The sequence below is a fragment of the Staurois parvus genome, unplaced genomic scaffold, assembly GCF_062004578.1.
Source record: "Staurois parvus isolate SC_StPar_1 unplaced genomic scaffold, SC_StPar_1.0 ptg000306l, whole genome shotgun sequence".
NCBI classification, from domain to species: domain Eukaryota; kingdom Metazoa; phylum Chordata; class Amphibia; order Anura; family Ranidae; genus Staurois; species Staurois parvus.
In genome coordinates, this window is record NW_028318102.1 from 883,822 (window position 1) to 897,106 (window position 13,285).

The 13,285-nt window shown below is 42.9% G+C and overlaps 1 protein-coding gene across 1 annotated transcript in view; it reads left to right on the plus strand.

Moving 5' to 3' along the window:
- SH2D4B (SH2 domain containing 4B) overlaps positions 1–13,285 on the plus strand; it is a 418,243-nt gene that overhangs the window by 364,628 nt on the left and 40,330 nt on the right. The window lies entirely within an intron of this gene.

Genomic DNA, 13,285 nt, shown 5'->3' on the forward strand with positions numbered 1-13,285 from the left:
CGTCCACTTGATCTAACTATAATCTTATCTCCTGCCTCACCTTAGATATAAAAGATCCTAGCTAAAATTTTCACCTTACGCCTGAATTCCAGTATAGACTTTCTAGTCCAAAAAGACCAAGTAGGTTTTATACCACTTGATTAGCTCCAACCCCAATATCCGAGGCATTGAGGTGACTGTTTACCACCACAAATTAGGTTTCTTTGCAGAAGATATTCTTTTATTACTTGCTGCCCTTCTAACTACAACACCCAATTTGTTTCATATTTTGGAAAGCTTTACATCTATATCAGGCTTGGAGGTGAACCAGCAAAAATCACAGGGCCTATACCTCACTCTTACTGAACCTGTTTCAGGAATTACAATAATCTATCCCTTTCAAATAAGTCCTGCATACCCTAACATACTGAGGTATCAGATTAACTTCACATCCCTCTTCATTGTTTCAGGCACATTTTCTACCGATGCAAGCTCATTTAACATCTTTAATGACTTGGTGGTTGCTGCTGAGAGTTTCTTGGCTTGGCCACATCACTTTGCTCCCTAAAATATTACAGTATATCTCTTTAGAATTTTACCAACCACAGTCCTATGAATTTCACAACATCGGATTAATTCTTACATCTGGGTCAAGTTAGACCAAGGTTGCCTTATGTGCTCCTTATGAATGGTGACCTTGGTCTCTCCAACTTTCTGAAATATTATCAGGCAGCTCAATTGGCTCACTTGGCTCAGTATCATACTGTTAAGGAGCCCCCCCATGGCTTGTCTTGGAAGTGGCGGACTGCAACCCTTTGGTTATTGATAATCTGCTTTGGCTCCATACTATGGGACGTAAGATAACTAACCCCATCACACAACATTATTTGGCTCTATGGGATAAACCACTTGTCATTTGCAGTCTTCACATGTCCCCTTCCTTTCTTTCCTAAACAATTCTTCATTCTACCCAGGCAAAGTAGCCCCTACTTCATATATGGAAGTCCTTAGGCCTCCATCAGTTGGGTCGCTTGGGTACAAATTCTTCTCTACATACATTTGCCTCATTACAAGAGCAATACCAGATTTCGAACTCTAATATGGGTGGAGAAGAAGTGCTTTATTTGGAGATACTTGAATATTTCAGAGGTCAATCAGATCTACAGTCCCAATAATTTTTTGAACACATATGCTACTGAGACCCACGGGCACCTTGTTTGATATCCAAAATATATGCCCATACCAAGTACATCACCACCAACCTATACCACTCGTTAGGCAACTGATCTTGATATCCAACTAGAGCCTGAGGACTGGTCAGATATTTGGTGCTCCACTACTGCTTCTACTGTTAACATATTGGCTTTGGAAACCAATTATAAAGTCTTAACTAGATAGTACCTAGTTCCGGATAGAATTGCAAAGATACTTCCCAGTTACTCCCCAAACTGTTTTACGGGTTGTCTGGACATGGGCGCGCATATATACATATTGTGGATCTGTTCTATAGTCTTCTTATATTTGGCATGCTCACGGTTCTAATGGGAACCCACATATCGCCAGACTCTGCTATAGCGTTACTGGACAAACGCAGTCAAGATCTCATGACTGCACAATTCAAATTACTACTGTATGTGACCACAGCCTCTAAATAGACCATTGCCAAAACTTGGAGAAGCCTTCAATATGCATTTTGGAAGCTAAACACAGAATAACCCAATTCATGCTTCATAGTAAAAATCGAGGCTATTCTACTGTATACCAACACACCTAAAAATCTGGCAGCCATAGGTGGACCATTATTTACCCTCCAATTTCGATCAATCATTGTTAGAACCCTAATTTCTCACTATGGAACGGACAAGCCTGCTGTTTTTGGCAACTAGAACATTGGTTACACTTAATGACTCAGGCTTGTTATCAATCACTCCGAACAGAGACTTCTGTTAAGTGCATCACCTCCCCTGAAATCAGGGGTAGCTCTGTATGTTGCCTAAGCTTTAATGAGCTCTATGTAATTATCAAGATCTGTTAATCACCACTTGTAGATGGAGTGCAAAATGTAAAATTTCCATCTTGATGCCTATGGAGTGTATTACATTGCAACTTGATTTGAGCACTGTTCATGCTTGTACACTGATGTGTTATTCTTAACATTTTTTAACAAGAAATGTTCATCTTTTTAAATATGCTTTGTGGAGTTTTGGCATGTCATTCCTTTTTTGCTAAAACAAAACCCTAGATTTAGGAATAAGACAATGGTAAAGCACACAGATTAACACCAGTCTCAAAGTTCAGTGTATTCCCTCAACAGAACAGAGAAACCAGTATAGGTAACACATTCTTTTACAAAGCTGCAGCAAATTGAGACTGTGTGAACGTTTTGCAGAGGATGGAAGATACTGTAAAACAACCATCAAACAGAAATAATACTATGATCTGCACTACAAATATACTATGACAGAACACCTCAGCCTGAGCAAGGTAGTTTTGGCATTGACATTGTAGGGAATGATGCTCACTCTTTTCCTTGAAAATATTCCTTGTACAGTAAATACTCTGCCCTTGGCAAAGGCATGGAGCTGAAGCTGTGGCCTCACCTTACCTTATAAAGTGACTCATAGTCCACAGAGGAGGCACCTACAGGTTCCTGTATACTCAAATAGATGTCAACTGAGATTCCATCTCCTCCCACCTCTAGCACCCTTTTATTGGAAACTGAATACAAGGGCATCCTTACTGGTTAATAGAAAATGGGATTTAAGGGGAAGACCATAGCTTGACCATGCACTATTGGTCAACATTTGCATAATGATTTAAGATCCCAAGCACTGTTCTCAAGATAATCAAGCATGTAATTCTCTATGTACCTATTTCATGGACTTGTGTCCATTTACAAGGTAATGTGAGGCCACAGGTTTTACATTTTTATTGTATCCTGCGTCATCAGTGTTTTGGGTATCACTATTCTCTCAGTGATCTTGAGCCATTAATATTCATCTATACTTCTCCATGCTTCCTGTTCCTGCTCCTTGTTGTACCTGTTGCTTTAAAGCAGTGGTCCCCAACCTTTCTGGACCAATTTAATTGAAGACAATGTTTCCAGGGGTGGGGTGGTGTCGTTGATATGGTTTCAGGATGATTCAAGTGCATTACATTTATTGTGCAGTTTATTTCTATTATTACATTGCAGCATATAGTACAATGAAATAATTCAGCTCGCCATAATGTAGATTCAGTAGGAGCCCTGATCTTGTTTTCCTGCAACTAGATGCTCACTTACCAGTATAAGGCCTGCCACCAGATGCAGTTTAATCAACACATGCTACTATAAAGCCTGCCACCAAATGCAGCTCAACTGTCAGGGTTTTTAAATGAGTCTCTATGCAGTCAAACCTCTCTGCATGATCTGTATTTGCAGCTGTCCCTCAGCCCTAGCATCACCACCTCAGCTACACCTCAGATCATCAGGCATTCGATTCTCAAAGAGGGCACAACCTGGATCCCACACATGCACATTTTACAGTATGGTTTCTGCTCTTATGAGAATCTAGTGCTGCCGCTGATCTCACAGGAGGCATAGATCAGGTGGTAATGCGAGCGGCTGTAAATACAGATCAATTTTTGCTCACCCACTGCTCACCTCCTGCTGTGCGGCCTGTGTGGCTTGGTTCTGGTCCATGGCCCAGGGGGTTGGGGACCTCTGGTTTAAGACATCTCTTTTAAAATACACTGTGTTGCTTGTAAAAGCAGCAGTAGCATTCTTGGACTGTGTCATGTCCTTCCATGCCTTACCTGTGACTGTGGATGCCAAAAAATGGTTACCTAAAAATATAGCACAAAATTTACAGGCCCCTCATTACCAAGCTGTTCCTCTGTTTTCCCTTAAATTTACTGAAAAAGTGATAAAATAGATATTCAAGGGCACTTAACAAAACTGAATGAAATCAGTGGCCCATGAAGCCAAGTATATTGTCAGGTTCATTGCACCACTACATTATTATTTCTCTTGGTAACATTTAAACATCATAAATAACTAATTTTCCTGTCGTATTAGGATATTATTGTACAAACCATCAAATGACCAAATCAATACTTAATGAACTTCTAATAAGGGGTTACATGAAGGATTTAACACGAATAGTTGTTTTATTCATTTGTTAATGCATTCATTTTTAATGTAATGCATTAATAAAAAGTGAATTTAAAAGTAAATACAGTGATCTGGTAATTTAATAGGTTATACAAAGAATATTCTAATTTGACAGTGAAATTGGACATTTATAATGTTTAAATGATGTATATCTAAAATGTGTCCTAGCTAGCACTTATGATAATTAAATTCAGCATGGTACAAATTAGATTTGGGGATAACTATAGCAGGGCAAATATTACTGCTGTGATTATTTCAGTAGCAGTTTAAAATGGAAGAATAAATATTGACTGGTTGTAGATTTACAATGTTTTGCTGGAAAAGTACAAGATAAATGTGGTTTTTTTTGTAAATTGTTAGTGGATTCTAATATGATCACTGGTACCCACTGACAGAACATTACAGTATTTTAACAGTCAATGCCTGAGCTACAATGGTGTCATGAATGAATCTGCATCTGACAGAAGTGATACTTATAACAGGATATAATAAATATCCTTCGTAGAGTAAATAGGCTCAATTCACAAAGCTGACACACCAGAATAAATATCCTTATTTTTAACCGCTTCCCTATCGCCATACATATATATATACTGTATATATATATATATATATATATATATATGTCCTCGTAGGGAAGCAGTTATACTGGGATCATAGTTGAGGATACAACCGTGATCCTGGTATTATTCTTTAGACCCAGTGATTCTGTTTTGCGTAAAAGTGATCCAAGCAGCTAGGCAGTTGCTGGATTACGTTTATGAGTGGCAGAAGGTGGTCCCCCTCCAGTATCTTCTGCCTTTATCGCGCTCTCCCAAACAAGTGGGAAGCCTGGTAAGAATGCGACCGGCAGCATCTGGATCCTGGCAGCATTGCTCCTTCCACTCCCACTCCTTCTGTGATGTCAGAAATCAGAAGTAACTGGCCAGTGAAGCAGTTGATAAGACTGATCTGTTTCTTTTTGGCTGCATTTGGAGCCAAAGGAGAGATAGAAGTCTAATAGACTCCAATCTCATAATTACATTCTTCGTGATTGCAATAAAAGTGAAAAAAAAGGTTTAATATCCCCCCCCCCCCCCCCCGTAATCATGCACAAAGGTGAATGCGTCCCGCATGCATATGTAAACAGTGGAGATTTCAGGGTCTGGTCACCGGAATGGCGTCATCTAGGGCTGCAGCAGACTCCCAGGAATGGTGTCACTCACACTTGGGGGTCATCACAGGCTCACCAGAAGGTCCAACGCCGTTCAGACTCCTGGATCCACTCCTCCCTAATTGGCTCAAGATAAAACGATCCCGGGAGGCAAAATGGTGCTAATAGTGTAATCCCGTTTATTGAATCCACAAAAATGTTTAAAATGCAGAACACTCACATATGTTACAGCAGAATGGTTTTCAGGCATAACTCAAAGTAATTCATCATCTGGTCAGTTTGAGTCTGAGACTCAGTTTCCGTTTCCTGCCCGTCTCCCGCCTGCTGCCTGCTGGTTTACCACACCGAGTAAGAGAGGTGTATTTTAAACAATAAAGACAGAATATTGACCAACAATCCAAAAAAAATAAGTATTTGATCCCCCAAGCAAAACATGACTTGGTACTTGGTGGAGAAACTCTTGTTGGCAAGCACAGAGACGTATGAGTGGAGGAGGAGTGGAAACCCTATGATCCCCTGCTGAGCTACCTGGAAATAAAGATTGGCCATAGAGGAGATCAGTAGCCTTTTGGCCCCTTGAGGGTCAGTGCGGGGAGGTGAGCAGGCACTGCTGCCATTTGAGGATTTGTTTGAGCACTAGAAGTGAAGATCACCGTTTTGTCACAAGTTACACCTGCATGGACTTTTTATATATATATATATAATATTTATATATATTTTTTTGTATATGCACATAGAAAGGTTTTGTTTGTCATATACACTTGTTCACTTTAAATTATTGATTATTAATTTTCACTTTAAATATTGAATGGGAAGTAGGAATTTATTGTAGATATAAATATTATTTTTCACGGATTATATAATTTATCACTGATATATATTATGGATTCAGTTTGGTTTTTTTATTTATGAATATGAGTTTGTTAATTTAATATGTATTAGTTGTAGTGTTCCATTGATTAGTAAGGAACTATTAACACTAAAGCACTAATATTCACTGATGGCACCTTAATATATATATATTGATTTATTTAGCGCTTCACTAATTTTAAGGTATATATTTGGCTACTTAATGGTTTAAGGTAAAGTGACAGCAGCTGTTGATTTAGGGATCTTGCCTGTATTGAGCGCAGGAGGACATTTCCAATTTTAGTCCCTTTACATTCCAGTCCCCTCTTCATATCAGTGTCCTCAGTCCCCCTTTACATCACATCCCTCTCTTTACATCAGTTTCCTCAGTCCCCTTCACATCACTGTCCCCCTTATTTACATCAATCTCCTCAGTCCCCCCCTTCACATCACAGTCCTGTCTCCCACTACACATCAGTGTCCTCAGTCCCCCCTTCACATCATAGTCCCCTTTCACATCACAGTCGTCCTCCTTAACATACAAGTCTCCTCAGTCCCCCTTAACATCACAGTCCTGTCCCCCACTACACATCAGTGGCCTCAGTCCCCCTTCACATCACAGCTCCCCTTTAATTGTGTCCCCATTACATCAATGTCCTCAGTCCCCCTTAAAATCATAGTCCCCTTTTACATCACAGTCCTCCTCCTTTACATACAAGTCTCCTCAGTCCCCCTTTACATCACAGTCCTGTCCCCCACTACATATCAGTGTCCTCAGTCCCCCCTTTATCTCACAGCCAGGGGAGGACTGACCATTCGAGCACTCGGGCGCTGCCCGAGGTCAGCAGGGGGCCGCATGAGATAGCCCTGGTACCGTTTATTGTTTTTTTCATAGGCTTTTTTGGGTGTGGGCGAGGACATAGGGGCCCCATGATCCTCTATTGCCCGGGGGCCCCATGAGTTGTCAGACCGCCCCTGGTCACAGCACCCCCTTTACACCATAGTGTCCCTGTTACATCAATGTCCTCAGTCCCCCTTCACATCACAGTCCTTCTCCTTTACATACAAGTATCCTCAGTTCCCCTTCACATCACAGTCCTGTCCCCCACTACACATCAGTGTCCTCAGTCCCCTCTTCACATCACAGCTCCCCCTTTAAATCATAGCATCCCCATTACATCAATGTCCTCAGTCCCCCTTCACATCACAGTCCCCTTTCAAATCACAGTCCTCTTCCTTTACATACAAGTCTTCTCAGTCCTCCTTCACATCACAGTTCTGTCCCCGACTACACATCGGTGTCCTCAGTCCCCCCTTCACATCACAACTCCCCCTTTACATTAAAGTGTCCCCATTACATCAGTGTCCTCAGCCCCCCCCTTCACATCACAATCCTCCTCCCCTCACATCACAATTCTTGTCAGATCACAGTCTCTTCTACTTACATCACATTCCCCCCTTCACATCACAACCCTCCCTTCATATCAATTTTCTCAGCCCCTTTTAGGTCACCCCCCCTTCCAATAATAGCCCTATCTTACACAGCACGACAGAGGGCAGGAGGCACAGCAGGTCATGAGGGAGGTGATTTTTATATAAATAAGTAGGTGATTGGTTGCTAGGGCCAATGGCTGCAGTAGCAAAGGTGGAGCAGGGTAGGGTGGAGACAAAGGAACATCCAGAAGATAACTAGGCTAAGTGCCGTGGCCGTGGTCCAGATAGGACTTCCACATGGTCCAAGTCTGGACTGCAATCCATCTTTTAGTAATGCCTGATTTATTAGAACACCCAAATATTCTCAATTAATAAACACCTGTAGATTGTAGTAAAGAAGGAAATTCAAGCTTTGTGCAAGAGAGGGGTGCCAAAGGTAGGATTGTGGGCAGTAAATTCAAGAGAGGAGAGCCAAAAGGTATGGCAGTGAAAAGTATATTTAGCTGAGTAATGCTGGAGGGTTTGACAGCAAAAACAATGTGCAGAAGAGGGGTAGACAAGAGTATGATAGTGGACAGTATGCACAGGAAAGTGATGCCGAGGGAATGGTGGGCATCTATGTGCATGAGAGGAGTAGACAAGCTGATTGTTGTTTTGTAGTGCTCCACAATGGAAAAGTGCTTTTCCGTATATGCCTTTTTTTTTTTGTACAGTTTTTCTCTGTATTTTATTGAAATACTGTACATCACAGTCATATATAGGCAAACAAAGCAAGATTAGTATGACATTATGATAGTGGTATCCATTATTACTTGTAATACAGCTTTTTTATTTTGTAGATTTGTTTTTGTACAGGCTAGGACAGTGGTCGGCAAGCCGCGGCTCGCGAGCCACATGCGGCTCTTTACACGCTTTAATGCGACTCTTGTGTGCCGGGCGCCCGCTCCCCTCCCTCCTCTCAGGCGGCAGGGACTCTGCCCTCAGCGTGAAAAAAACAGCCAGGGCAGCGTGCTCAAATGCAATGATTGGCCAGTCTCACTGCCACTCACATCCTGATAGCCAGTGATTGGCTGTCAGGATTTGTGTAGGCGGGGCAGCGTGACGAACGTGAGGGGAGCTAGGCTCCTCTCACAGTCCGCCCTGAAGACCGGAACGGCGCGGGAACACGGCGAGAGGAACGCGCGGAGCAAAGGTAAGTGAATTGACACAGGGGGGACTTGGCTTACTACTTGCTACTTACTTACTACTACTATATGAGGGATGAATTAATATGGGGGATGAATTACTATATGGGGGATGAATTACTATGGGGGATGAATTACTATATGGGGGATGAATTACTATGGGGGATGAATTACTATATGGGGGATGAATTACTATATGGGGGATGAATTACTATATGCGGGATGAATTACTATAGGGGGGATGAATTATTATATGGCGGATGAATTACTATGGGGGATGAATTACTATATGGGGGATTAATTACTATATGGGGGATGAATTACTATGGGGGATGAATTACTATATGGGGGATGAATTACTATATGGGGGATGAATTACTATGGGGGATGAATTACTATATGGGGGATGAATTACTATGGGGGATGAATTACTATATGGGGGATGAATTACTATATGGGAGATGAATTACTATGGGGGATGAATTACTATATGGGGGATGAATTACTATGGGGGATGAATTACTATAAAAACTTATTGAAACTAAAAACAGTGTACCATCCTATGTATTTTCAGTTTTAAAAATGTGGCTCTCAAAATAAATTTCAATCGTGGTTTTGGCGAGATTTGGCTCAGTTGAAAAAAAAGGTTGCCCACCACTGGGCTAGGATATTGTTTTTCCAGTATGTTGGCCCAAACTTTTAAATAGCAGTTCATTATTTTTACAGCAGCCCAGTTAGTGGTTTGATCGCTTATAAATGAAGCAGAAAACCTTTGATTTACATTCATATATACAAATGGCATACATATTTCAATAAACCACATCTTTATAAATTGTCAGCTGGCCATGACCCACATTGAATGACTAGTAAGCTTCATTAAATACAATAAGCCATGTAAGAACAATCGCCTTTCTTTTATTTTTTTTTGCAACTAATATGGTAACCAGAAATCTGGTTGCTATGGGTTCTCTCATTTAACAAGCCTGATAGTATTATGACTTTGATTCAGTTTTTCTTACATAACAGTCCAATTCCTTCTTCTTTTTTTAGTTAATTACAACACAATCTTTGACAGCTAATCACACGGCCTAATTAGGCAATATCTCAAATTAACAAGTTGGTTCCTAAGGTTACATGCCTAGCAGAACATAGGCTAGAGACCACTGATGTGTTCGGTAATGACTGCTCTTACATTTAATACAGTGTTGTGTAATGAGGCAGAGGATTAGTAAATTGATGCAGGCATTTTTTTCTCAGTGCAATATATTACGTACCTATGGTTTGTGAGAATGTCAAATAAACTTTTTGAACTGTAAGCCTTTAAACCTATAACTGCTCATGTGTTTTATTATATTTCATTTTTTAAATATATAATCTAAAACATATGTTATAAAAGCAAAATAACTAAAGCTCCAAAGCCAGTGAAGCATTGTAAAATTAATAAGAGGGGGGGGGGGAGCCAGAGGAGAGCCTGATTACATCACTTGTGAAATTCAGTGCTGCATTAAGCAAGGAATATATATTCTCAAACCGGAGGTCCACTTTAAGGACATGGATGCAGCCTCTTCAGTACAGTGGGATAGTCACCAGGGGGAGCTCTGGGGGATTAAATGCTCAATGCAGAGCAACAAATGGAAATACCCATAGTGTAGTATTGTCAGAAAACATTTAATAAAGGATGTTGTAAAGCAGCAAAATAGATATCCTCATACATGTAAATGCTGTGCGCCAAACATGTGCCAAGATGTTGTATCAAAAACAGTAGGCGTATTGGCGCCTGAGTATTGCAGCAAAAAGCTGCTATGAGCGCTAACCAGCTGGTGATCAAATGGGGGCCGCCGGACCTCCGTGATCTGGCGGCGTGACGTCAAAGCTTGCAGGCTCCTCCAATACGCGTTTCGTACACTAGTACGTCTTCAGAAGGGGTGTGCCATGTAGCTAGACGTCTTTTGTGCTATTTATAGTGTAAAAATGGCGTCTGCCTATTGACAGCCGCCATTTTGCTGTAGACCAGAGTTCACCGTGCATGCTCAAAATGGCCGCTGCAGGGCGAACTGCACATGCGCGAGTCGGACGCCACCATTTTGCCTTGGTCTGAGTGATATATTGATAAGTGCTATGCTGGTGAATGCACATGACACAATGTAAAATGCTGACAGCCTTAAGGACCATATCCCTTCCAGTCAATAAGATACAAGAGCTTCCCTCTGATGAATTTAGAATCCAAGATTTGCTTGACTTCATACTGATCCGAAGTACTCGCTATTGAGGAAGGATGAAGATGACGACGGGAAAATCTGTTGATATACGGTCTCAGAAGAGAAACATGGAAAACATTAGGGATTCTCAAATGTGAAGGGACACGAAGAAAGCAACAGGATTGACCTGGCAAAGAATGGTAAAGGGACCAATGAACCGAGGAGCAAATTTCATAAAGGGAAACCGTAGACGGATACTCTTGGTAGAGAGCCAAACCTTGGCACCAGGGAAAATTTTGGGACTCACCCGGTGAAGACAATATGCAGCTACTTTGTACTTGGAAACTGACAGATGTAAGCTCTTGGACACATATGCCTCAGAAGGAGTAAGAATAGGAGAACATACAACAGGAATCTGGGCTGGAGCAGACACAAAACCAGGATGAAGGGTCTGATGAAGAGGCTGCTAGGGAGGGCACAGGAGTAGGCGTGAAGGCTTTGATTTGTACAGTGGGCAAGACAGGCTGTGCAGAACAGGAACCTGGGGTAATACAAGGGACAGAGGGCACTTTAGGGTGTATGGCGGCAGTACAGGGGACAGAGGACCCAGTAGGGTGTAGGAGGGCAGGACAGGGGACAGAGGATACAGTAGCTACTAATGTGGAAACCACAGCTGGGTTCAAAGCAGCTGAAGGGAGTTTTGGGGTCTCAGCAGGCAGGGCACATAAATCTGGGAACTCAGCTGGTACAGAGGTCACAGATGTTGGGACCTCCACCCATCCAGAAGGTAGCGACACAGGAGCTCTGAGCTGCATAGTATGTAAAGGGACCAATGATTTGGGCAGCAAAGAGGGTAAGGAACTAGAGGTGGACAGCACCGGAAGGGGGCCCGCAATAGGAGTAAGCAGGGGAGCAGCTTTACTACAAGAAAAATCTTGTAAGGTCTGGCAATGTTGAGGGAGCATCGGAGAGGTGGTGGCCTCAACCACGGGTACAGTGCGAGGTGGGCGGACAGAACATGACTTAATTAGATGACCTTCAGCTCCACAGTAAAGGCATAGACCAAATCTTAGGCGACACGATCGCTCTTGTGGAGTAAGGTGTTTTTCGGCCTAAATGCATGGGCTCTTCAGATGTCGGTACGGTAGCAGAGGTAAGTTGATCAGGGACTTTCTGGAAAACAAAAGCAAAAGAACCCACTGGAGGGTGACGTGGATGAGCCCTTTCCAGATCTTGTTCCTGGAAGCGGATATCAATTTGGATGCTAAGAGCAATCAAGTCATCCAGGGTGGTGGGTATGGTTCTTCCAGCTTTTCGTCCTTAATACGGTCTGCTAGAGCCTGCCAAAAGGTTGCAAAGAGGGCCTCATTATTCCATGCCAGATCCGAAGCTAAGGTGCGAAACTGAACTGCATATTGTCCAACAGTCCTGCTACCTTGACAAAGCCAAAGAAGGGTTCCTGCGGCAGATGACGTCCTGCTGGGCACATCGAAGGTTTTACGGAATGCTTGCAGGAAGGCAGGGAGGCTGCAAATAGTTGGATCTTGTCACTCCCACAGTGGCGAGGCCCAAGCCAGTGCTTCACCAGAAAGGAGGGAAATCATATACGCCACCTTGGAACGGTCAGTAGAAAAATGGTGGGCTGCTAGCTCGAAGTGAATTGAGCACTGATTGATGAAGCCCCGACAAGCTTTGGGATCACCAGAGAAGTGAGGTGGTGGAGGCAGCTGGAGTCTTGAAGGACAGTGTTCCACTGGGGGAACAGCGGAAGGTGGAGCAGCAGGAACCAGAGCAGGGGCTGAAACAGAGGGTGAGGAAGTGGACGCAACCTGTAGCTGATCCAACTGGGAGGAGAATTCCTGCAGACAGTGCATGATTTGTTCTTGAAAGGCCTGCTGGACCTCGACTCTCAGCGCCAAACCTTAAAGTTGTTCCAGGAGAGGTTGCGGTGTCTCCGAAGAGCTCATGGCCTGAGCAAACTGTCAACGCCTATGGTAGTGAGCTCTATAGATCCACAACTTGGCGTTCCCCAGGGAGCGGAGTCTAAGCCCCAGCCTGCTTGTTCACCAGGGCCCCTGATGGTGGGGATGGACTTGCAGCAGGCTGGGACCAGGTCACGGCTCCCAGGTACACCCAGCTGAGGTCGAGGAGACCGCTAGCGGGAGCAGGGTACAATGGGAGAAGACACAGGGAATCCAATGGCAAGCCGAGGTCAGGACAGGCAGAAAACAAGCAAGGTCAAGAACGAAGCAGGGGTCAATACACAGATAGACAACATAGGATTCACAGCGGAAACACATGGGAGCTCCAACAACAAGAAGTTGCTCAGGAAGAG